Source organism: Bubalus bubalis, chromosome 5 (assembly GCF_019923935.1).
Source record: "Bubalus bubalis isolate 160015118507 breed Murrah chromosome 5, NDDB_SH_1, whole genome shotgun sequence".
NCBI lineage: Eukaryota > Metazoa > Chordata > Mammalia > Artiodactyla > Bovidae > Bubalus > Bubalus bubalis.
This window is the reverse complement of record NC_059161.1, coordinates 58,709,850-58,737,807: the sequence shown is the minus strand read 5'-3', so window position 1 is coordinate 58,737,807 and position 27,958 is coordinate 58,709,850. Positions and strand designations below refer to the sequence as shown.

The window sequence follows — 27,958 nt, the reverse complement described above, 5'->3', positions numbered from 1 at the left end:
CATCCAATTAATTATTCAATTGCCATTCACTCTATGAAGCTTCTACAACAACTCTACCAAAATGACTCTGTATTTTATGCTCACTTAACATTATTTATACCACAATTACAATGCTTCCATGTTTTGCAAGTTATGAATGGGCACCTTTCTGTCCCTTAAATACAAATTCCATTTATGCAGGGAATAGTCAGCTCTCATTTCTGTATATTCTTCATTCTTTGCATATTATCTTCATGCCTTGCATACTATATCTCCTACACAGTAAGTGCTTTGTAAATATTTGTTTAATTTCTAAGCCAGATTTAAACAGAGATTGGTTTTAACAGAAATACAAAGCACACCATACATCAGATTCAGGGAAGGAGGACTATCAGGATGCCTTTGTTCTATTCCAATCTACTGTGCAACCTTCAAACATTGACTTTGTCACAAGATTCTAAGATTTCGCTCTCCAGAAGGGGTTTCACGTCTCCTCTAAGAGCTGAAGTGCTGTGTCTGCAAAGCTTGTTGGGGAGCTCTGAGGAAAGGTATCATGGAGCTGCAAGCATTATTACAGAGAGGTGCAGTGTTCAATCCAGCGCCAGCCACTGGTGGAGCCCCGGGTTTCCAAAGATGACTTGCACACTTCAACCACAGATTCCCCCAAATCACTTACGACTCTGCACATGAAGCTCCTTGCCTGAAGGCCATCTGGATATGCAGAGTTTTCCATCCCAGATGCCTCTAATTTTTTAATCACCTGCTCTGCCATAAATGTGGTTGCATTTCGTGTTTATAGCATTTCTCCTGGGCAGTTTATGAATCTGTTTCTGGCACTTTCCCTCAAGTCATCTTGGGAATCACAGAATGAAGATAGGCAGTTAAATATTCAGGTCAGGCTGTTTAATTTTCTGCCTAGGGATTTCCATATCCTTTTGGTTGGTAGAACTGTGACAATAAAATGCTGTCATTTTACTTAACCAATATGCAAATGAAAACCACTCGAGTCTATCAAGTATCTAGATAATGGTGACAAACCACGTGACAGTTTCAAAGTGACTTTCACATGTATTATCTAATTTAATTCTCATTAGTCCTATGAGGTATGAGCCCTGTTTCACAGATCAGAAACAATGGTTCACAGATTTTTTTTTTTTAATTACAGAACTGTTTAATTAAATGGTTCAGCTTGGAGTCCTGATGCACTTACTTGCAGGAAAGGAATGGTGATACAAACGTAGAAAAAGGACTTGTGGACACAGCGGTGGAAGGACAGGGTGGGATAAATTGAGAAAGTAACCTTGGCATACATAGGCTGTTGTTGTTTAGTCAGTAAGTTGTGTCCGACTCTTTTGGGACCCCATGACTATAGCCCACCAGGCTCCTCTGTCCATGGGATTTCTCAGGTAATACTGGAGTGGGTTGCCATTTCCTCCTCCAGGGCATCTTCCTGACCCAGGGATTGAACCCACATCTCCTACATTGGCAGGTGGATTCTTTACCACTGAGCCACCTGGGAAAAGCCCACACATACACTGAAAGTGAAAGTCAAAGTCGCTCAGTCGCGTTGTTTGGAACCCCTTGGATTATATAATCCATGGAATTCTCCAGGCCAGAATTCTGGAGTGGGTAGCCTTTCCCTTCTCCAAGTGATCTTCCCAACCCAGGGATCAAACCCAGGTCTCCCACATTGCGGGCAGAGTCTTTATCAGCTGAGCCACAAGCGAAGTCCAAGAATACTGGAGTGGGTAGCCTATCCCCTTTCCAGCAGATCTTCCCGACCCAGGAATCAAACTAGGATCTCCTGAATCGCAGGTGGATTCTTTACCAACTGAGCTATCAGGGAAGCAAGAAATAGATAGCTAGTGGGAAGCTGCTGCATAGCACAGGGAGCTCAGCCAGGTGCTCTGTGAGACCTAACTGGGGTGGGATGGGGGAGGTGGGAGGGAGGTTCCAGAGGGAAGGGACATATATATAATTATGATTGGTTCCACGTGTTGTATGGCAAAGACCTACACAACACTGTAAAGCAAGTTTCCCCAATTAAAAAAAAAAAGTCTACTGAACGTAAATCCCATGAAGTTTAGTACAATGTTACATAAGGAAATAGCCAAATAATTAAAAAACATACCAGCTATCTTACAGATAAAATAATTCTTCATTTGCAGAACTAAACTATTTATAGCACAGTAAATTCTCATTCACATATCACAAACTGTGCTTATGAAAAAGCACAGCTCAATGAGGAAAAAAAAACGTCTACATTACACTATATTAAGGGAGTGCTGCAGTCCATGGGGTTGTAAAGAGTTGGACATGACTGAGCGACTGAACTGAACTGAACTGAAAGGCAGTTTTGTATATTAAGGTATTACACTATATTAAGCACCAAAGAATTGATGCTTTTGAACTGTAGTGTTGGAGAAGACTCTTGAGAGTCCCTTGGATTGCAAGGAGATCCAACTGGTCAATCATTAAGGAAATCAGTCCTGAGTACTAGTTGGAGGACTGATGCTGAAGTTCAAAATACAATACTTTGACCACCCGATGCGAAGAGCTGACTCACTGGAAAAGACCGTGTTGCTGGGAAAGATTGAAAGCCGGAGGAGAAGGGGATGACAGAGCATGAGATGGTTGGATGGTATCACTGACTCGATGGACATGAGTTTGAGCAAGCTCCAGGAGTTGGTGATGGACAGGGAAGCCTGGTGTGCTGCAGTCCATAGGGTCTCAAAGAGTCGGACACTACTGAGCGATTGAACTGGTACTGATGCTAAAGGCAGTTTTATGACTAATCAGCATGGTTTGTATGATAAACTGAAAAGTAGATGAACAATAAGTAAAAGAGATACAATAATTTTTACCAGGCCATTATCTCTTTACAATTACCAAAGTTAACATTATAATTATTCAAACTATTTTATATATTCTATGTAAAAGTTGTCATAGATTTTTATAATGCTAAAGAAAGTTCATTATAGGATATGTTGTGTTCTGTGCCCCACAATATGATGTTTGGTTTTTCTCAGTAATTATTTATACTGTTTCAAATATTGTTTATTATAAGGCATTAAAGAATCTGAACTTTAAATATCAATTTAGCAATATTAAGGCCAGTTTAATTTAAAGACTGGGGTAATTCAATGGTATTGATAGTGGTTAATCTATTTCTGGCATTACCTTCTTGATATGGGGTAATAATCTGGTCTTTTGGTTTCTCTTTTTTGGCCATGTGAGTATCCGCAAGACAGTGTGATCTCATTTTTCCCTGTATGTAATAAACAAAAGGTAGATGTGGAGAATACTCATGGTCTATTTGCATGTCCTGTGCTAAGGTCATTTCTTAGAGTATGTGAGGATCTATTGATGTCAGTTATCTCATCAAATGAAGTTATTTCACCTTCCTTCTACTTCATAAGAATTTACTGTTTAAATTTTTGTTGTTTAGAAATCAATCCTGAATACTGATTGGAAGGACTCATGCTGAAGCTAAAACTCCAATATTTTGGCCACCTAATGTGAAGAATTGACTCACTGACTAAGATCCTGATGCTGGGAAAGATTGAGGGCAGGAGAAGAAGCGGACAACAGAGGATGAGATGGTTGGATGGCATCACTGACTCAATGGACATGATTTTGAGCAAGGTCCAGGGGTTGGTGATGGACAGGGAGGCCTGGTATGCTGCAGTCCGTGGGGCCACAAAGAGACAGACATGACTGAGAGACCGAACTGAACTGATACTTAAAATTAATCAGCCTCTTCTCAGTATACTTTTCTTTCTAATATTAATACCTAAGAATATAAATCAATACATTGCATTAGCAGTATTTTCACAAGTTTTGGTATGTAGTGTTTTCATTGACATTCAGTATTAAATACTGAGTGATTGCCATTATGATTTATTTCACCCATAAATTTATATATTAGATTCATGTTTTCTGATGTTTAAACATGGGGAAGGAAATAAAGCTATATATTTTTATTGATTTCTATTTTAGTGTGATCACTGAACATCATCTACCTAGACAATAACTGGTATTTTGGAGACTTCCCTTGTGTTCCAATAGAGGTTTAGGTTCTATATATTTTAAAAACAAATCAGGAGTTTGGGATTAACATACACACACTACTATATATAATATAGATAAAAAACAAGGGCCTACTGTATAGCACAGGGACCTTTACTCAATATTATGAGATAATCTATATGAGAAAAGCATCTGAAAGAGAAAAAATATATGTATATGTACAACTGAATTACTTTGTTATACACTTGAAACTAACACATCATTATCAATAAACTATCAGATCAGATCAGTCGCTCAGTCGTGTCCGACTCTTTGCGACCCATGAATTGCAGCACGCCAGGCCTCCCTGTCCATCACCAACTCCCGGAGTTCACTGAGACTCACGTCCATCGAGTCAGTGATGCCATCCAGCCATCTCATCCTCTGTCGTCCCCTTTTCCTCCTGCCCCCAATCCCTCCCAGCATCAGAGTCTTTTCCAGAGTCAACTCTTTGCATGAGGTGGCCAAAGTACTGGAGTTTCAGCTTTAGCATCATTCCTTCCAAAGAAACCTCAGGGCTGATCTCCTTCAGAATGGACTGGTTGGATCTCCTGGCAGTCCAAGGGACTCTCAAGAGTCTTCTCCAACACCACAGTTCAAAAGCATTAATTCTTCGGCGCTCAGCCTTCTTCACAGTCCAACTCTCACATCCATACATGACCACAGGAAAAACCACAGCCTTGACTAGATGGACCTTTGTTGGCAAAGTAATGTCTCTGCTTTTGAACATGCTATCTAGGTTGGTCATAACTTTCCTTCCAAGGAGTAAGCATCTTTTAATTTCATGGCTGCAATCACCATCTGTAGTGACTTTGGAGCCCAGAAAAATAAAGTCTGACACTGTTTCCACTGTTTCCCCATCTATTTCCCATGAAGTGATGGGACGGATGCCATGATCTTCGTTTTCTGAATGTGGAGCTTTAAGCCAACTTTTTCACTCTCCACTTTCACTTTCATCAAGAGGCTTTTGAGTTCCTCTTCACTTTCTGCCATAAGGGTGGTGTCATCTGCATATCTGAGGTTATTGAGATTTCTCCCGGCAATCTTGATTCCAGCTTGTGTTTCTTCCAGTTCATACCCCATGAACAGTATGAAATAAACTATAATCCAATACAAATTTTAAAAGTAAAAGCATGGGAATTCTTCTAAAAACTGTGTATTGCCACATTATATGTGGTTCTAAACATGTATATTAGATTGGTCTTGTTAAGTATATTGTTCAAATCTCTTACAACTTTGCTAATTTTTATTTGCCTTATCTATCAGTTTTTGAGAGAGTTAAGTTAAAATCTTCTACTATCATTCCTTTTAATTGCCTTTACTATTATTTATTTATATTTTGAGCCTATTTTCTAGGTTCTGGACATTTAAAATTTTTCTATTTTTTTCTATTTTCTCAGTGAAACACTGCTTTTATCACATATGAAAGCATTTGTAAGAATGTTGTAAGTCTTAAAAACTATCAATCTTGTTTGATAATAATATCACTATACAAGCTTTCTTTTATTAGCATTTAACTAACAGACTTTTCCCCATGCTTTCACCTTTAGCTTTTTTGGGCCATTATGCTTTAAAAATTTCCCTAGAAAATACTTTTTGTTATTTATTTAATATCAGAATTTCTATTTTTTAGAAGACAAGATGATTTGCACATTTTTGTGAATTACTCATATATTTGGATTTATGATGTTTTTTCTTTACTTTTTTGCCCTCTTCTTCCTTCTATTAATTCAGTTCTAGTCACTTTTTTCTTCCTTGTTACTGGTTTATGTTTAATATTCTGTTTCTATCCTTTAGTTTTTGCTCTCAAAAGTTTAACTTACATGCTTAAATTAACAGTCTAAAATTAATCAGTATTAATTCTCCTGTTCCTATAGGGAACAAAATTCCTTTTATAAAATCTATCCCCTAAATATTGCATGTTCACATCTATAATTTCATTACTAATTTTTTTTACAGATTTACTGATATGCTTCACACATCATACAATTGCCCATGTAACAGATACAATTCAAAGTGCTTGTAATATATTTATATACTTACAGAGATCTGCAACCATCACCACAATACACTCTAGAATACATTTGGAATATCTTCCAAAGATATTCTCCATTCCTTAGACAGAAATCCACATGCCCCAACCCTCAGCCCTCAGGTCAGTTCAGTCGTTCAGTCATGTCCGACTCTTTGCGACCCCATGGACTACAGCACGCCAGGCTTCCCTGTCCATCAACAACCCCTGGCGCTTGCACAAACTCATGTCCATTGAGTCGATGATGCCATCCAACCATCATATCCTCTGTCGTCCCCTTCTCCTCCTGCCTTCAATCTTTCCCAGCATCAGGGTCTTTTCTAATGAGTCAGCTCTTCACATAAGGTGGCCAAAGTATTGGAGTTTCAGCTTCAGCATCAGTCTTTCTAATGAATATTCAGGATTGATTTCCTTTAGGATTGACTGGTTTGATCTCCTTGCTGTCCAAGGGACTCTCAAGACTCTTCTCCAACACCACAGTTTAAAAGTATCAATTCTTTGCCACTCAGCTTTCTTTATAATCCGACTCTCACATCCATATATGACTACTGGAAAAACCATAGCTTTGACTAGAAGGACCTTTGTAGGCAAAGTAATGTCTCTGCTTTTTTAATATGCTGTCTAGTTTGGTCATAGCTTTTCATCCAAGGAGCAAGCTTTTTCTTTTAATTTCATGGCTGCAGTCACCATCTGCAGTGATTTTGAAGCCCAGGAAAATAAAGTCTGTCACTGTTTCCATTGTTTCCCCATCTATTTGCCATGAAGTGATGGGACCCTCAGCCTTAGGAAACCACTAATCTAATTTCTATTTCTATAGATTTGCCTACCTTGTACATTTCATATAAATGAAATCCTACAATATGTGATCATCTGCATCTTTCATTTTAACATGACTTTTCAAGATTTTTGCAGGTTGTAGCATGTATTAAAATTTCATTTCTCTTTTTTTTCTGAATAATATTCCATTGTATGGATATACCCTATTTTATTTATCATTCACCAGTTGATGGACACTTAGGTCATTTCTCTTTTGGTTAGCATGAAAAAATGCTATTATGAAGGTTTCTGTACATATTTTTGCACTGACAGAGGTTTTCATTTCTTTTAGGTATAAATCTAGATAGGAGTGGAATTACTCAGTCACATGTACCTGTATGGTTAGCTTTATAAGGAACTGAGACAACTTTCAAAATAGAAAAGCCATTTTACATTCCTGCCAACAGTTTTCATTCTTACCACATCCTCTCTAACATTTAAACTAACTGTCTTTTTGATTGTAACCTTAATATGGGTGTGAAGTAGCCTTTCATTTTTGAGTTTGATTTGCATTTCCCAAACAACTAATGATTTTGAGCATCTTTTCATGTATTAATCACTTGTATATCTTCTTCAAAGAAATCTCTCTTCAGATCCTTTGTCCATTTTTAATTGGGCTATTTTTCTTTCTATAATTGAGTTGTAAGAACTCTGTAAATTCTAGTTACACGTCCTTTGGGAATGAGATGACAACATGGGATGCCTTACCATTTACTTGTTTCTTACTTTAGCAATGTTGAATAGTTTTGCAAATGTCTTTTATAGTTCTTTTGTTAATTTCATTCCTATTTCATGGTTTTTGAGTCTACTGCAAATGAGACTTTTTTATTAATTTCATTTTTGGTTTCTTCATTGCTACTGTATAGAAATATAATTGATTTTTGCATTCTGATCTTGTATCTGATGGGCTTCCCAGGTAGCTCAAGTGGTAAAGAACTCTCTTGCCAATGCAAGAGATGTGGGTTCAATTCCTGGGTCAGGAAGATCCCTTGGAGGAGGAAATGACATCCCACTCCAGTATTCTTGCCTGGGAAATCCCATGGGCAGAGGAGTCCATGGGGTCGCAAAGAGTTGGACACAACTAAACATGCAGACATACCCACGTTTGTATCTGACAGCCTCACTGAACTTTATTAGTGCTAAAAGTATATTTTCTAGACTTGGAGGTGTTTTTTATATACAAGAAAATGTCATCTGCAAATACAAACTTTTTTTCTTCTTCCTTTCCCATCTGGATGCCCCATATGTCCTTTTCTTTCCTACTTTCCATGGGTAGAAACTTCAATACAGTGCAGAATAAACGTGGTGAGAGTGGACATCCCTGTCTTATTCCTAATCTCTGGAGAAAGTTTTCAGAGTCTCAACACTAACAATAATGTCAGTTGTGGGTTTTATGGTTGATACCTTTATTAGGTTGAGGAAATTCATTTCTGGTCCTTTGTTTTTTGACCAGTTTTGTTCTTTTTTTTTTTTTTATCACTAAAAGGTGTTGGATTTTCTCTATTGCTTTTCTAACCTGTTTTTTAAATCCTCTCAAATAAACACTATAATTCTAAGTGTTTTACTGTCAAGCATATTTATATTCACTGACTTGTTTACAAATTTTCAAATGCAGCCACTGCTTTTGTATTACATCCTTTCTCTTTGGGTTTAATCTTGCTGATCCAAATACATAAGATATTTCAACGAAGTTTATGAATGCAAGCCTGCTCATTCTTTGAGAATTTTTTAGGCCTTTTTTCACCTTTCATTCTTAAATAATTGTTTAATTTGATGTAGAGCTGTAGATAGCATATTAAAAAGCAGAGACATTACTTTGCCAACAAAGGTCCATCTAGTCAAGGCTATGGTTTTTCCAGTGGTCATGTATGGATGTGAGAGTTAGACTGTGAAGAAAACTGAGTGCCGAAGAATTGATGCTTTTGAACTGTGGTGTTAGAGAAGACTCTTGAGAGTCCCTTGGACTGCAAGATCGAACCAGTCCATTCTGAAGGAGATCAGCCCTGGATGTTCTTTGGAAGAAATGATGCTAAAGCTGAAACTCCAGTACTTTGGCCACCTCATGTGAAGAGTTGACTCATTGGAAAAGACTCTGATACTGGGAGGGATTGGGGGCAGGAGGATAAGGGGACGACAGAGGATAAGATGGCTGGATGGCATCACCGACTCAATGGACATGAGTCTGAGTGAACTCCGGGAGTTGGTGATGGACAGGGAGGTCTGGCATGCTGCAATTCATAGGGTCGCAAAGAGTTGGACACGACTGAGCAACTAAACTGAACTGAACTGAGAGCTATAGATTAACATTTCATTACCCTCATAATTTTAAAGATATCATTTAAACTAATACAATTTTGTAAAGTTTAAAAATAAAATTAAATTAAAAAAATAAAAATAAAAAAATAAAGATATCAATTCACGGTCTTCTTGTTCCTCTTGTTTCTAAATAGAAGTTGTTATCATTCTTTTTCAGCAACTTTATTTTTCTTTTTACTATTTTCAATATTTTTCTCTTTGAAGTTGGCATACAACACCAAATTCAACTGTGCTATGGCTTTATGTGTGGATCACAATCAACTGTGGAAAATTCTGAAAGAGATGGGAATACCAGACCACCTGATCTGCCTCTTGAGAAATTTGTATGCAGGTCAGGAAGCAACAGTTAGAACTGGACATGGAAAAACAGACTGGTTCCAAATAGGAAAAGGCTGTATATTGTCACCCTGTTTGTTTAACTTATATGCAGAGTACATCATGAGAAATGCTGGACTGGAAGAAACACAAATTGGAATCAAGATTGCTGGGAGAAATATCAATAACCTCAGATATGCAGATGACACCACCCTTATGGCAGAAAGTGAAGAGGAACTCAAAAGCCTCTTGATGAAAGTGAAAGAGGAGAGTGAAAAAGTTGGCCTAGAGCTCAACATTCAGAAAACGAAGATCATGGCATCCGTCCCATCACTTCATGGGAAATAGATGGGGAAACAGTGGAAACAGTGTCAGACTTTATTTTTCTGGGCTCCAAAATCACTACAGATGGTGACTGCAGCCATGAAATTAAAAGACACTTACTCCTTGGAAGGAAAGTTATGACCAACCTAGATAGCATGTTCAAAAGCAGAGACATTACTTTGCCAACAAAGGTCCATCTAGTCAAGGCTGTGGTTTTTCCTGTGGTCATGTATGGATGTGAGAGTTGGACTGTGAAGAAGGCTGAGCACCGAAGAATTGATGCTTTTGAACTGTGGTGTTGGAGAAGACTCTTGAGAGTCCCTTGGACTGCAGGGAGACCCAACCAGTCCATTCTGAAGGAGATCAGCCCTGGGATTTCTTTGGAAGGAATGATGCTAAAGCTGAAACTCCAGTACTTTGGCCACCTCATGCGAAGAGTTGACTCATTGGAAAAGACTCTGATGCTGGGAGGGATTGGGGGCAGGAGGAAAAGGGGACGACAGAGGATGAGATGGCTGGATGGCATCACTGACTCGATGGACGTGAGTCTCAGTGAACTCCAGGAGTTGGTGATGGACAGGGAGGCCTGGTGTGCTGCGATTCATGGGTGGCAAAGAGTCGGACACGACTGATCGACTGATCTGATCTGATCTGATCTGATGGCTTTATGTAGATTTGTTTCACTTGTCCTACTCAGTAAATAATTTGCTTCTGCAATCTCAAAAGTCAAGTCTTCCTTCAATTCTAAATTCTTTGTCTATATTTCTTGAATATTGTCCTTCATCAATTCTATTAATTCTTTCTTCATTTATATTCAACTTTACACATCCATAGAGGGTTTTGTTTTTGTAATGGCTATATTTTTATTTCTAGTAGTTCATTTTGTTCTTTCTCAAAATACTTTATTAATATTTATAACTTATCATTACATTAGATTACTATTTCTTCTTCAACCATTTAATAATTTTATATTTAGCTGAAGAACTATAAACATATTTATTAATTATTATCACTGTTTCTTATTTCAGTTCAGTTCAGTCGCTCAGTCATGTCCGACTCTTTGCAACCCCATGAACCGCAGCACGCCAGGCCTCCCTGTTCTTCACCAACTCCCAGAGTTCACCGATACCCATGTCCATTGAGTTGGTGATGCAATCCAACCATCTCATCCTCTGTCGTCCCCTTCTCCTCCTGCCCTCAATCTTTCTCAGCATCAGGGCCTTTTCAAATGAGTCAGCTCTTCGCATCAGGTGGCCAAAGTATTGGAGTTTCAGCTTCAATATCAGTCCTTCCAATGAACCCAGGACTGATCTCCTTTAGGATGGACTGGTTGGATCTCCTTGCAGTCCAAGGGACTCTCAAGAGGCTTCTCCAACACCACAGTTCAAAAGTATCAGTTCTTTGTACCTTATAGTTATGCTTGTCTCAATTAACTCTCCCTTAAAATTCTTTTTACCCCAAAATTTACATATATATAAACATATTTTCAATATCATCTTCAGTGGGAGATTGCTTGTAGCCTCTGTTAACTCACAGCAAAGATTGTGTCTTTGTAAAAAATAACTTACATAGATAATATACAAATATGTATATATAATATAAATACAGATATATATGTATATATATAATATATACAAACAGGGTACACATAAATAGATTATCCTCAGTGAGTAATTTATTTTTTATTTTGTGTGTCCCATGCATCTGGGGGTACAGAATTATCCTTAGAATAATTTTTTTCTTCCTTCTCTTGTTTCCTTAAGCATCAGTCCCAAAGGATTCTTTTGGTCTCTGACAAATTTTTCTATTTAATTTCAAAACTTGTTATTTCTGCTTCATGTAGTTACTATAAGTTTTGACCACACACTAGCTTTTGATGGAGACTTGGGTCCTCGATTTTTCTCCCATGATATTACCTATAATTCTGTCTAGGACCTGGCCATTCAGCAACATGTCTTTGCACTTGCCTGGGTCTCTCCATGGGGATTTCTCTTCTAATGCCCTATCCTAAAAAGACTCAAGGCTGTACCTGATAGTCCTTTGGGCATCACTCCAAGGGTCATTTTGGATTTGAGTTATATTAATTTCTCATATTTAGAGTTAGGGGTTTCCTTTTCTATGTGTTTGGCTATGTGTTTTCTTAATTAGTTTACATGATACTATATCTAGTGCTGCTTCATGTTTACAGATGAAGAGTGATCACAAAAACAAAATCATGCAAAAATAAATTCCATTTGTGCTTAGTAGAAATTTTGAGTATTAAATGGGAAGAATGGCTTGGAAAACTATTTCACTCTCTGATTTTATATTTTCAAGTACATTTTCTAGAGCTTATAACTTGCTACAGTAGCAAAATATACAGAGATAATGTAGATTTTGCTCAATCTTCTTGCTGTGGTTGTTCAGTCACTAAGTCATGTCTGACTCTTTGTGACCCCATGAACTGCAGCATGCCAGGCCTCCCTGTCCTTCACTATCTCCATGAGTTTGCTCAAACTCATGTCCATTGAGTCGGTGATGTGATCCAACCATCTCATCCTCTGTCGCCCCTTCTCGTCTTTCCTTCAGTCTTTCCCAGCATCAGCGTCTTTTCCAAAGAGTTGACTCTTTCCAGCAGGTGGCTGAAGTCTGGAGTTTTAGCTTTAGCACTAGTCCTTCTAAAGGATATTCACGGTTGACTTCCTTTAGGATTGACTGGTTTGATCTTCTTGCTGTCCAAGTGACTAAGTCCACATTCATGCCTCATTTTTGAACCAATAACTGAAAGTTCAAAATGATTTTTCACATACAAAGTGAAAAATCTGCAAGAGGTATCTAAATAAGGGAAAAAAAGAAAAGACTTTACTTCAATATTATGTCCAAAACTTTGGGTGTTGCTTCTTCAGGCTTCCCTGGTGGCTCAGAGGTTAAAGTGTCTACCTCTAATGCGAGAGACCTGGTTTCGATCCCTGGGTCAGGAAGATCCTCTGGAGAAGGAAATGGCAACTCACTCCAGTATTCTTGCCTGGAGAATCCCATGGACGGGGAGGAGCCTGGTGGGCTACAGTCCACGGGGTCGCAAAGAGTCGGACATGACTGAGCGACTTAACTTTCTAACTTTAACTCTTCAAAGGCAATGGCACCCCACTCCAGTACTCTTGCCTGGAGAATCCCATGGACGGGGAGGAGCCTGGTAGGCGGCAGTCGACGGGGTCTCACAGAGTCGGACACGACTGAGCGACTTCACTTTCACTTTTCACTTTCATGCATTGAAGAAGGAAATGGCAACCCACTCCGGTGTTCTTGCCTGGAGAATCCCAGGGACGGGGAAGCCTGATGAGCTGCTGTCTATGGGGTCGCACAGAGTCGGACACGACTAAGTGACTTACCAGAATGGCTTCCCTGGTAGCTTGGACGGTAAAGCGTCTGCCTACAATGCGGGAGACCCGGGCCCAGTCCCTGGGTCGGGAGATCCCTTGGAGAAGGAAATGGCAACCCACTCCAGTATTCATGTCTGGAAAATCCCATGGACCGAGGAGCTTGGTGGGCTACAGTTCATGGTGTTGCAAAGAGTCGGACACAACTGAGCGACTTCTCTTTACTTCCATATGCACAAAAAGTGCAGACCACAAACAGTAGTTTTTTTAATTGGAGGATAAATGCTTTACAGTGTTGTGTTAGTCTATGCTCTACAACAGTGTAAATCAGCCATAATTATGCATATATCCCCTCCCTCTTGACAGCCTCCCACTCCCCCCTCATCCCACTCCTTTAGGTCATCACAGAGCACAGAACTTAGCTCCCTGTGTTATACAGCAGCTGTCCCGTAGCTATTTTACACATGGTAGCAACTTCACTTTCACTTTTCACTTTCATGCATTGGAGAAGGAAATGGCAACCCACTCCAGTGTTCTTGCCTGGAGAATCCCAGGGATGGGGGAGCCTGGTGGGCTGCCGTCTATGGGGTCTCACAGAGTCGGACACGACTGAAGCAACTTAGCAGCAGCAGCAGTGTATATACGGGCTTCCCTGGCGGATCAGACAGTAAAGAATCTGTCTGCAATGTAGAAGACCCAATTTCGATCCCTGGGTGGGGAAGATTCCCTTGGAGAAAGGAATGGCTACCCACTCCAATATTCTTGCCTGGAGAATCCCGTGGACAAAGGAGCCTGGTGGGCTACAGTTCATGGAATCGCAAAAGAGTTGGACTTGACTAAGTGACTAACACTTATTTACTTAGTGTATATATGTCAGTGTCACTTTCTCAATTCATCCAACCCTCTCCTTCCCCTGTTGTGTCCACAACTCTGTTCTCTATGTCTGTGTCTTCATCCCTTCCCTACAAATAGGTTCACCAGTACTATTTTTCTAGATTCTGTATATATTCATTTATACATGATATTTGTTTTGTCTCTTTCTGACTTACTTCACTCACAAAGAGCATTTTTATGGGCCATAGTCTCTCAAGGGGCTTCGCAGGTGGCCCTAGTCATAAAGAACCCACCTGCCAATGCAGAAGATGTAAGAAACAAAGTTCAGTCCCAGGGTCAGGAAGATCCCCTGGAGGACAGCATGGCAACCCACTTCAGTATTCTTGCCTGGAGAATCGCATGGACAGAGGAGCCTGGTGGGATACAGTCCTTAGCATCGCAAAGAGTGGAACACAACTGAAGTGACTTAGCACACAGCACGTAGTCTCTCAAAATGAATTAACAATTTCACTACTTTACTCTCCACTGCAGCCAGCCAGCATGCCTGTCTTAAAATTTAAATCAGATCATGTCTCTCTCACTGGTTTCCTATCGCATCAAACATAGAACCTAGCCCTCCCTATGAATTTGAAAAGGCCTGAAAATCGAGCCCCTCTTACTACGATCCTAGCTCATGTCACTGTAGCTGTATTAGCCTGCTTATGTTTCCTCAACATGCTATGCAAATCCTATCTCAGAGACTTCACTCCTTCAGTCCCATTACTTTGGACTGAACGGGCCATCCACTCCCTAACTTTCCTTAGTCCTCTGATCAGAAGTTCCTTTCCATGGCAGTCCAACATAAAGTAGAAATCAACACACACACCCATTCCCCAATTCTATTTTTTCCTTTCACAGCACTTGTTAGCATCTGACACAGTATCCATATACTTGGTTATTTGATTATTGTTTGCCCTCTTCCCATAGAATATACAATCCAGAATGACAGATTTGGGTTTTTGGATCCTTTTTCTTTTTCTGGGGCTTTAATCTCCAGGGCCCAGAAAATTGCTTAACACATAAAAAGGTTTAATCTGAGAGTAAATAAAGGAGTACTATAATATACACTTTTGAAAAACAAAAAGAAGCATGCAAACAAAATTTATTAAGACTATTTACTAGATATACACATACATATTTACATTAAAATTTTAATGTGTATTTCAATGTTTATTTCATTTTATATTCAATATATTTATATATAAAATACACACACACACACACACACATGTTCATTATCTGATCCAAAAGGATGGGTTTATGGATTTAACTGATTAGAAAGCCTTAGTTAAAAAATAATGGAGAAAAAGTGGTCTTTTTTGCAATAATTTCTTCAAAGAACTTTTCATCTTCATCTCATACATGTGAGAAACACAAATAACCTCAAAAAAGTCTTATTATCTAAGCCATTGCAAGAACCCTCTCAGAATACAGAAGAGAATATTCTAGGACAATGATCTCAGTGTAACCCCAGGAAGGAGAATCTACAGAAAGCAAGTGTTACTGCTGTGAATACTCGGAGAAACTGTTCCATGCCATCTGTGAGTCGGAATAAGGATTAAAACGAATACTAGGTGTTAAATATTCTTAAGTTTTTATGTAAAGTGATGATGGTTGAGGAAAATAGGCATTCCCATACCTTAATACATCTCTCAGCTATGAGTTATTATTAAGTATTAGGGGACATGCTATTGAAATATTAGCTTTCTGTCAAAACATTAAAACTTAAATAACAATAAATAGCAGCAGATGGAGGGGGAAAATGTAGAAATAAAGTAATGTTTAAATCCCTGATTAGCTAAGAGCTCATCATTTTATTTAGCATTAAATAAAAAATAGTACTTTTAAATAAATGGTAGGTTTTTTCAGATATTTTTTGATGTGCACCATTTTTTAAAGTCTTTATTGAATTTCTTATAGTATTGCTTCTGCTCTGTGTTTTGTTTTTTGGCCACAAGGCAGGTGGAATCTTAGCTCCCCAACCAGAGACCGAAACTGCATACCCTGTGTTGGAAAATGAAGTCTTAACCACCGGACCAACAGGGAAGTCCCAAAGGTTGGTTTTTGAATGAGAAAAAAATTTTAAAATCTGAAAGAAGAGGCATCTTTTGATAATCAACATTCCCCAACTCGGGTGGATTATCAGTGGCATATGATGGAGAAACATGGAACTTGGAGAGGTAGGTCCATCCCTTGCTAGAGCAGAGACTTTAGTGATGAATGTATCATGTAAAGTATCAGATCAACATATCAAGCTGGAACTTGATAAGAAAAATCAGTGGATAACTTCACCTTTCCTTTTTTATTCAGTTAGTTGCATATAAATACATCAGCAATCTTTGCTACTCTTCCCTCACTCCATCAAATTTGGTTGTTGGCACGAGCCAGAGAACAACCAATCCATTATTTAATTTGTCTTCAAAACTGAGTCTAAGTCAGAGTGCAACAATGAACAAGAAATCAGATTGCCTTCAGAGGCCATTTTTAAGGAAAAATAAGTTCTTGCAGCTCCCTCTTTTATATACTTATCTATAGCTTATCTATAGACAAATCCAGGGAGCAATCTCTTCTGTCTCTGAGGGAATAACAGTCAGAATGAGGAATTCTTGGTTTTCATCTCAAAATGCATTTCCCTAGATCACTCCTGTGATATTTCTCACTTTGTTTATACAGATTTATACTTCATGTGCCAAATTTTCATGGCTCTTTATGTCATGTGGCAAACACGAATATTTTTACCAAGATATTTCAACTGGTACAGGGTAGCTGAAATTAGCACTTCTCCCTTGACTTTCTATTGTCATTGTACTCTCAAAAAATGAATCCCTGTTGAAACATAAGAGTTTAATTTGATTTTGGCACCTGGCTACCACTTGTGGAACCCTTGTTGTTCTTCTGATAGAGCTTGAATTGCTATAGCTTGGTCAATGTCTCTATTGATAGGAAGAGAGAAGAATATGAATAACTAACACTTACCTAAATTGCTTCTTGTCAGAATGTCCTCACTGCTTTATTTCACTTAAATTTGAATGGACCACTTAAAGCACTGAAGTATTCTGCTGTGGGAAAAGCCAAGAAATAACTACAAATGCCAGTAATGTGTAATTCGGCAACAAACATATTAAAGATGAGGTTAATATACATCTATTATATATATATGCATTATTGGTAGAGTAAACTTTTTACACCAAGAGTACAGTTTTTTTTCCACTGCAAATTAATAGATTATAAAATCAGTAGGCTTTTCATGAAAGCAATTAAGAAAAATGGAGGCAGAAACAACTTCAATCTTCTAAGCATATTTTGTCTTTAAAATAACTTTCTGTAAAATCACCTAAACTGAAATATAAGTTAACTCTGACTCCATGAGTTCAGTGGAGTCAAATTAAACTTGAAAACATCTTTCATTTCTATAGCTACTTTATTATATTTACACAAGACTACAAAAAATTAATTGGGTGATTTAAGTGAGTCAACTGTCACATATATCATGAGGTCTGCATGTGTGTGTTATGAAGCAATACTGACTGACTATGAGTTCAGTCTTTTGCCAATTTATTTAGCCAAGATTGCTAGAAGTTACTTAATGAGCATGAACACACAAACTCTCAGTAAACCTACAGGAAGAAAAGTGGTCCCTGACCTAAAAGGACCCCTCTGTTAGGCCAGGGAGATGATGAAGGATGTTGTCACTGGTCCCTGTGTGTGATGCTTGTTTATGTTGCCAAGGCACGTGTGGCAAATTTGCAGAGTTGGGGCAGGGGTAGGCTAGGTGGCTAGGAGAAAACCAGTTTTTAAAAAGTTTTTTTTTTTTTTTTTTTAAAGAAATACCATGTATTTCTTAAAAGCCTAGGAGAAGTACTTTTCCCCAATTAAAATTTTAGAATGTGTGAATATTTGCAGAATCTAGTCTCTGACCTCCCAGTACCTTTACCTATTCTTTGGCAATCTGTATTGATTCTTTCAGTTTATAGGCTATTACAGTCAGGGTGAAAAGGCTTAAAAATTATCAGCTGATTACATATAATGGTTAAGAGGAGCTGATCAAGAAGCTGGCTTGCATCCTGGTTCCACCATTAACAAGCTCTGTGGCTTTAGGACATAACATTTAAACTCCTGAAGCCCCTGCTTCTTTATCTGTTAAATGAGGAAAATAAATAATGCATACTGAAGAAAGAGTTGTAAGATTAAGTAAACTAAAAATAGAAATTAATATACTGTCATTCTCTCAGAAGTATTACCTTTTTACATTTGTCAGGGTTTTCAGTTTTAAGTAAGTAGAAACTGACTTTGGCTAAATTAAATAGAAAAGAAAATTATTCAGCAAGATACCAATAACTTAGAAAACCAACTGAAAGAGTAGAAAGCAAGGCTCTGGCAGAAAACCAAGGGAAGATGTTTATACATCATAGTCTGTTTAGGACACAGAAACTGATTCTATTGCTGCTGCTGCTGCTGCTGCTGCTGCTGCTAAGTTGCTTCAGTCGTGTCCGACTCTGTGCGACTCCATAGACGGCAGCCCACCAGGCTCTCCCATCCCTGGGATTCTCCAGGCAAGAATACTGGAGTGGGCTGCCATTTCCTTCTCCAATGCAGGAAAGTGAAAAGTGAGAGTGAAGTCGCTCAGTCGTGTCTGACTCTTAGCAACCCCATGGACTTCGGCCTACCAGGCTCCTCCGTTCATGGGATTCTCCAGACAAGAGTACTGGAGTGGGTTGCCATTGCCTTCCCCAGATTCTATTGCTACTAGACTCTTAATGCCACACCAAAGACCTCTCAACAACTCATGTTGGCTAGGAAAAGTCTCTAACTGATCCTACTCCTGTCTTATTCAAAGCCACAGGCAAGAGAATCTTACTAGTTAAGCCAAAAACATGTATCCATATCTACAGACTAAAAAGTTAATACAGACCCCTTGTGTTTCTAGAGTGGAAGGTGGGCCTGTCTCCCATCTTATAACTCCTTCAGATAGGAATAGAATGGAATATGGGGCACACCAATGGCCTGTAAAACAAGACTCAAAATGTTTCAAGGCATTAATATCAAATGAAATGCATTCTGTGACCTCAATTCCAATTCTATTAAATTAAAACTCAAGAAATAAAAGATATTTTAAAAATCCCAGGTATCTGTAATTTTTGATGTGCATTTAAAAATAATTCATTCAAAACAGAATTCATGAAGAAATTAAGAAATATTTAGAAACGAAAAAGAATGTAAATATCAAAACATGAGATACAATAAAATGGGCATTTTGAGGGAAATTTATAGCCTTAAAATGCTTATTTCAGAAATAAAGTTGAAAAGTAGTGACATAACTGTCCAATTAAGAAAAAAACAATAGGATAAACTAAAATATCGTTACTTGAAATAATAAAGTAGACTTCTGATACTAAGGAAAGAAAACTCTCACACAATTTTTAGAAGTGAAAACATGGATATATACAAAATAATAGGGATTTTAAAAACAAGAAGACAAAATCAACACTGAAAAGCTGATAAATTCAAAATTTTAGATAAAAGAAATTAATTCCTAAAAATTAATACCTTACCAAATGGATTCAAGAAATGAATCTAGAGTCGATAAAGTTCAGCACATATTAAAGTAACTGAATCGAGCTGAAATTCCTCCTACAAAGAAAAGTACCAAATTCAGATGATTTAACTGACTTCTAAGAAGCAGGTCCCTGTACTGTATCACAGTTCCTTTAGAATATAGGAAAATAGGAACTATTTTCCAACTCATTCTATGAGTCCAGAATTTCCCTGGTACCCAAAGCACAGCAAACACAATAGACAAGACAGCTATGATTTTTTTCTCACTCACAAAGAGATTTAAACTTCTGAAAAACAAACAAACAAAAAAAAAAACACAACAAAACTATGAAACTACCAAACTGAATTCAGCAGCATACACAGACAATCACCTGTAACCAAGCTGAGCTTTATTGCAAACTTGCAAAATAGTTTGTATCAGAAATCAATGCATGCCATTCATCAAATAAAAAATTGAAATACAATATATTACATCTTTTATGAAGATATATCTTCTACGTAGAAGATATATCATATCATATCTTCTATGAGCTTGCCTGGTGCCTCATATGGTAAAATATTTTCTTGCAATGCAGGAGACCCAGGTTCGATCCCTGGGTCAGGAAGATCCCCTGGAGAAGCGAATGGCTACCCATTCCAGTAGTCTTGCCTCGAGAATTCCATGGACAGGGGAATCTGGCAGGCTACAGTCAACAGGGTTGCAAAGAGTCAGATATGACTGAACAATTAGCATATTACTTCATGAAGAAAACTTATAAAAGTTATTCATAAAAACCCATATTCGTTATAATGCCTCTTACCAAACAAGAATGGAAAATGACTCCTTCATCTTAGAAAATGTATCTCCCCAAAACAAGAGATGATTCAGTGTGAGAAAGCATTGGGAAAATTTCCTTTTTCCTATATCACAGCTTTTATTCAACATTTTCCTGGAAGTCCTACCAGCACATGATAAAAAAACAAAATTCAAAGAAATGCATACTGATTAACAAGAAAAAAAAACTATCATGACTTTTAAATGATGTAATTGTAATCTTTCAATATCTCAAAGAACCAAAACAAATTATTAGAAATCTTGAGAACTTAGGAAGAGAGCTAAGAAGGAAATTAATAAACAAAAAAATCAATTTTATTTGTACATATTATCAAGAGTTAGGAAGTATAATTTGAAAAGGCGACAGTTTTCATAACAGCAATGAAAACCATACGACACCTGAGGATGATCTAATAAAAGATATTTAAGACCTATATGGAGAAAATGATAGAAATCTATTAAAAACATATTTTAAAGATGTTGGAGAAACACCAGTTTGGGGATAAGAAGATTTAAAACTATAAAAATATTACTTCTTGCCAAATATAGACTGAAGTCAAGTGAAATGTGACAAGCTAAGTCTAAGGTTTATGTGGTAGAATAACCAAGATGTTCTGAAACAAAAGTAGAAAGTAAGCAAATTTCTGCATTAGATATTTAGAAATATTTCTATAAAACTGTGAAGTAGGACACATGGGCAAAGAGAGACAAATCTGACAATAAAGAATATAAAGATGGGACCTCAATATTTATGCAACATTGATATATAAGCGACACATATACAGCAGGTCAACAGAGAAAGGTGGGGCTTTCCAATAAATCTATCACAAATCATTATCCACAAAGAAAAAAAATGAAAAACAACTCTAGGTAGGTGAAAAATTTAATGTAAAAAGCAAAGCATTTGGTTGAAAATATAGGATAATATTTTTATGATTTAGTTAAGACAGCCTTTTAATATACAATACAAATTCACTAATCTTAAAAGTAATATAATAAAATTAACTACATTAAAACAATGAACACATTTATCAAAAGATATCACAGAATAACAAAAAAAGTCACAAACTGAAAGAAAACATTTGCAACACATACTCTTTTCTCAACAAAGAACTGGAATCCAAAACCCATAAAGAACTCCTATAAATTAATAATAAAAATAAAGAACTAGGAAGTCAAAAGAAAAACTGATATGAACATATGTTTCACAGATAAGAAATGGCTAAATACATGTAAGGGTGCTTAACCTCATTAGGGATCAGGGAAATAACTATTGACACCAGAATCAGAAATCTTTGGTGGCTAAGACAGTAAAGAATCTGCCTGCAATGTGAGAGACCTGGGTTCGATCCCTGGGTTGGAAGATCCCCTGGAGGAGGACTTGGCAACCCACTCTAGTATTCTCGCCTGAAGAATTCCCATGAACGGAGGACCCTAGTGGGCTACAGTCTATGCGGTCACGAAGAGTCAGACACAACTGAGCAATTAAGTGCACATGCACACACATATCCAATAAATGTGTACAGATTAGCAAGTGTGATCATACCAAGTGTTGGAGAGTAGTCATATAAAATGCTCTGAGGATTGTAAGTCAGTAACTTGTTTAGCATCATCTTCCAAAGGTGAGCACTGCATACTCCACAACCCAAGGATTCTACTCTTAGATGGATCTCCTGCTCTTAAATACCAGGTGACTGAAAAAGTGTTTATAGAAGCACTCTTTATGATATTAGAAAACTGAAAACAACCTAGTGTCCAAAAGAAAAATAGATATAAAATTACAGGGTAGTCACATATTTGAACATCACACAACAGTGAAAATGGAAGAACCATGTGTGCTCTGTCTCTCAATCATTTTTGACACTTTTAGACCCCATAGACTATAGCCCTCCAGGCTCCTCTGTCCATGAGATTTCCCAGGCAAGAATACTGAAGTGGGCTGCCATTTCCTTCTTCAGATCTTCCCGAGAGGGATTGAACCTATGTCTCCTGCATCTCAGGTGGATTCTCTACCACTGATCAACCTGGGAAGCCTCTGAAAGAACTATTACTGTATGTAATAACATAGATGAATTATAGAAGAATAATACTGGATACAAAAACAAGGCCCAGAACACCACATACAATAGAGGATCACTTGTAAACTGTAAAACAGGCTAATAAAGTATCAGTCAGTTCAGTTCAGTCGCTCAGGTGTGTGCGACTCTTTGCAACCCCATGGGCTGCACCACGCCAGGCCTCCCTGTCCATCACTAACTCCTGGAGTTTACTCAAATTCATCTCCATTGAGTCGGTGATGCCATCCAACCATCTCATCCTCTGTTGTCCCCTTCTCCTCCTGCTTTCAATCTTTTCCAGCATCAGGGTCTTTTCCAATGAGTTAGTGCTTTGCATCAGACGGCCAAAGTATTGGAGTTTCAGCTTCAGCATCAGTCCTTCCAATGAATATTTAGGACTGATTTCCTTTAGGATGGACTAATTGGGTCTCCTTGATGTGCAAGGGACTCTCAAGAGTCTTCTCCAACACCACAGTTCAAAAGCATCAATTCTTCAGTGCTCAGCTTTCTTTATAAGTCCAACTCTCACATCCATTGGCTTCGCTGGTGACTCAGATGGTAAAGCGTCTGCCTGCAATGCGGGAGACTCGGGTTCAATCCCTGGGTCGGGAAGATCCCCTGGAGAAGGAAATGGCAACCCATTCCAGAACTCTTGCCTGGAAAATCACATGGACAGAGGAGCCTGGTAGGTTACAGTCCATGGGGTCGCAAAGAGTTGGACATGAATGAATGACTTCACTTTCCTTTCCTTTCCTCACATCCATACATGACTCCTGGAAAAACCATAGCCTTAACTAGATGTACCTGTGTTGGCAAGGTAATGTCTCTGCTTTTTAATGTGCTGTCTAGGTTGGTCATAACTTTTCTTCTAAGGAGTAAGTGTCTTTTAATTTCATGGCTACAGTCACCATCTGCAGTAATTTTGGAGCCCCCCAAAATGAAGTCTGCCACTGTTTCCACTGTTTATATACATACATGAGTGAAAGAGTAAGTCGCTCAGTCGTGTCCGACTCTTTGTGACTCCATGGACTATATAGTCCATGGAATTTTCCAGGCCAGAATACTGGAATGGGTAGCCTTTCCCTTCTCCAGGGGATTTTCCAACTCAGGAATTCAACCAGGGTCTCCTACACTGCAAGCAGATTCTTTACCAGCTGAGCTACCAGGGAAGCCCATGTGTGTGTGTGTGTGTATTTTAAAAAGATAGTTTAGGCATACATGCTAACACAATAAGACTTTTTAAAATAAAGAATAAACACAAAATTGACAAAGAATGGGGGGAAAAAACAGAAGCTATGAAAGAGACTAGGTTATATTCAAGTTATTATTTCAAAGCCCTTGTCATGATTTCTCCAAGTAAAACGGCATTATCCAGTAAAACTGTTTTATAATCAAGCAGATGGAGCAATTCCTCACCTTTATGTTAACTTCTTTGCCCTTGAAAACAGTACCTTCTTAATACCGGACATTGAAGACCATTAGGTGCTGGGAACAGAAATAAGATCCAGTCCCTATCCCCAGATAGCTCATTCAGGTCCATTCATTCATTCACTCATTCTTCTACCCATCAGATTTTTTTCAAGGGCCTATTATATGCAGGATCAGAAGAGGCACAGGGCTAGATGGTAAACAAACAGTCTCTGCCTTCCTGAGGGTTACATTTAGTTTTCTACTAGGAAAAGCAGTGATGGAAGAATCTGTCTGTAATGCAAGAGACACAGGAGAACTGGGTTCAATTCCTGGGTCACAAAGTTCTCCTGGAGGAGAAAATGACAACCCATTCCAGTATTCTTGCCTGGAAAATTCCATGAACAGAGGACTCCATGCATCCTGGGGGTCTCAAAGAGTCCAAGTGACTAACACAAAGGAGAAGCAAATTCTGAACTATTCATCCAACAATTACTAAATTATGTTTCTTATAAATTGTCATATCAGATAAGTTCAATCGCTGAGGAGACAAAAACACAACCACAATTTAAAGTGTTAAACACTGAGAGTATTAAATATAGGGCATTACAGCAGCAGAGAAGAGTCACCAAACCCAACCTTTGCAAGACTGGGGAGATGGAGTGATTGGCAGGAGGGCAGGCTGGAGTCAGGGAAGAAATTTCACAGAAGCAATGCATTTTAAACAAGTTACTGCAGTGAAGAAGGAAGGGGTCATGGCTTTCATTTTTCTCTCTCCATATAGGCTGCAGGGAGAATTATTTAAAAAATAATTATTTTCTACTCCCAACTATTTTGTTTTCCTGACATATAGGATTGTCCCAATTTTTATGAACCATCCTTCTCCACATGAATTCGGAAGGGTGTGTGGCTAAAAAGTGCCCTGGGCACCACCCTTGCACCATCTGTTTCTAATTAGGTAATTCCGGCTGTCCCTGGGTGAATGACTTAGCATGACTCTGCAGCCTAAGATTTTTTAAAGGAGCCTGATTATTTTATGACACAAACAAGTTATACTAAACAAAGCTAATCCATACTCTGTTGAAGAAAAAATATACTTCCCAGCTATGAACAGTGAGGTTACATGACATAAAGTGCATGTACCGACAGTTGGATTCTAGATTTTTTAATTTATCTTTAAACTAAGAGCATGTACTCTGATAAGTCCAGTCTGAGTTTGTAGTTTTGGAGGGTTCTTCCTGTAGGATGACTTCTTTCAGCAGCCTCCCCTGTTCATTTTTATGAGTTAAATCCAAGTTGCAAATAAATGGATCTGTCATCATTTCTCAGAATGTGTTGTTTTCAACATGACCTGCTGATTTTCCCAAGTGCTCTCTGTTACTGTGGAGTCATGGTAGCATGGCCCATCAACCCCTTTTGCTTGCTTTTTGGCCACTGAACCCCTTGCCTTTCCTTTAACCTCCACCCAAGTATATAGCCTTGCATCACTCTCTTTTCCAGATGTCTCTACTTTTTATTTGATTCAAGTCCAAAGTATTTTAACTTGAATTTCTTGACTTATCCTAAGACTAACAATGCTGCTGGACAAAAGCCCAATCTTGCACAGTGAAATCTAGGTAGCAGCACTCCCTCACGTGCACAGCAACTTCCCCATCATGTTTCTGAAAACAGCCCCTCCAATGTTCTTTCACTCCCCATGGTGTTGTTAAGAAAGTCAAATGAGATCCAGTATGTGAAACTGCTTTGTACACTGTAAAGGCATTTGGACGGATAACTTCCTTATAGCTTTAATCTTTAGTTGATGTAGCTTGGTTAATCTGGTAAACAATAAATTCAATGAATGGCTTATCTTGCTAGATCTGTGCTATGGATTGATATAAATTGTGGCACTTGCTTTATATACTTGTCTCCAGGAGGCTACTGTGAACCTTGATTCTCAACTGAGCTGCACGTTAGAATCCACAGGGAGATTTTAAAAATCCTGATGGCCAGGCCACACATCTCGGAGCAACGCATCAGACATTCTGGAAGTAGGATTCAGGCATCAGGTATGTTTTCTTTTTAAGCATCCCAAGTGATTCCAGTGTGTGGCCAAGCATGAGAGCCATTAGTCTTTGCTCCTTAACATCATATGCAGACCTCGTCACAGCCCTTAGCACACTGCATCAAATCTGCATGTCCTTGTGTCCACCCGCCTTCCTCGACAATAGCTTCCTCCTTTATTTTATTTATTTCACTTCTTTCCATATCTAGAATTTAGCACCATGACTTTTACACACCAAGTGTTCAATAAATGTTAAATTAAATGGAAGACAATTATAAATCAGTCTAGATCCCTTTGGATGATTTTTCCTATTATATTGACCAGGAAAGGGCTCAAAAAGAGGTTAGGGAAAAATGACCGAGTAAAAGCTGAACTTTTGTTTGTCTTAAACATTTTTTAAGCTATTGGTTGTGACTTCTAAAAGATAGTTGGAAAAGCTATTACAATTTCATCTCGGAGAGAAGAACAACATCTTTTTGATATGCAGCATTTAAGAGTGAAAGTTACTGAACTGAAAACCAGGTGGTGAATTTATTAATAAATTTTAACCATTTTAATTAACGAAGATTTATTAGAGTTCTCTAACAGGGATTTTCTCTTGATGTTCTAAAACATTGGTCCAAGTACCTTAGTATACTTAAGAATGAACTTGCCACTTTGTTAAAAGTTCGAAGTCCTCGGCATTAATCTCAGAATATCAGATTTAGGAGGTCTAGGATGGAACAAAACATTTGTTTGGGTTGTTTTGGAGTTCTATGAAGCCCGAAGAATATTTTAATCTCTACACAAAATTTATACTATCTCAGGCTTTAATCAATATGTTAAAGAAGCAGTATCAATCAGAAATTACCATATCAAAAAATAATACACTGCTATCAAAATTCTAATGCTAGAATATCCCTACAGTAAAAGATTTCCAAGATGAGTATTCTAAACCACATTAGGGGCCTTATTTTGTATGAAATTAATTAAAGGCATCATCATGTATCCCCAAATAATATTGTTGGTCATATAAGATTAAATTAATACAGTCAAAAGTAGCTAGCTCAGTCTTCTTTAAAAACGTTTCCCTTCATGGCTATGCTCTTGTTATTATACAACTTGGTTTGCTCCCAGTTGAAACTGTCTGCCGGTGTTGTCAATCCTACAAGAGCAATTATCAGATACACTAATATTCTTAGTTGTGATAACAGAATCCACTCTACTTGCTTGAAGCAGAAAGGGTTTTATTACGAGCTTTGGGTGGCTCACAGAATCATCGGGAGGCCAAGGAAACAGACTTTAGGCGAAGTTCCAGGAATGACTCCCAGAATCACACTCCCAACCGGCCCACCCAGGAAGCTGATGTGTCTGCCAGTGTAAGGAAGCCGGAGATGCAGGAGGCTGCTGTGAACAGCTCTGCCACAGCCCACTCTGAGAAATGGAGGCATCACACTCACTGGCTCTCAGGGCCAGACCAAAATCTTCCCCAGGTGCCTTTGATTTCTAGAAACCAAATCCCACGTTTGTTCCCAGCAGGAAAGGATTCTCCCTTGGAAAGTGGGATTACATTGCAGGGAACTACACTCATGTAGACGTGGCATTCCAAAGTTTTGGGATAGCTGATGCCCCTGTACCAGCTAGGCCATTACAATGATTAACTTTTTGCATCCCAAAACACTCTGAAGTGCTTTTTTGCTTTCTGTTGCCTATCTTGATAAAAATCCCTAGGTGCTCCTCTAAGCATCCTGGCTGCTTCAAATCACTGATTGGAACATTTTAGTTTCACTTGGACTATTTGTCTCACCCGTAGAGATGGGTTTCTTTTTTTAAATTTTTTATTGGGGGTTAATTGCTTTACAATAGTGAGCTGGTTTCTGCCAAACATAAACAAGAAACAAGAACCAGTCACAGGTGTACATATGTCCCCTCCCGCTTGAACCTACCTCCCATCGTCCACCCCACCCCACCCCTCTAGTTTGTCACAGAGCCACTGGGTTGAGCTCCCTGTGGTGGGACAAA

At 38.4% G+C, this 27,958-nt stretch overlaps 1 long non-coding RNA gene across 1 annotated transcript in view; it reads right to left on the bottom strand.

Annotated features, from left to right (window-relative positions):
* Window positions 1–27,958, bottom strand: part of LOC112585116 — a 199,616-nt gene that overhangs the window by 115,874 nt on the left and 55,784 nt on the right. Inside the window, exon 3 of the long non-coding RNA XR_003109513.3 lies at window positions 17,056–17,138. This is a non-coding gene — a long non-coding RNA (uncharacterized LOC112585116). The remainder of the gene's footprint in view (window positions 1–17,055; window positions 17,139–27,958) is intronic.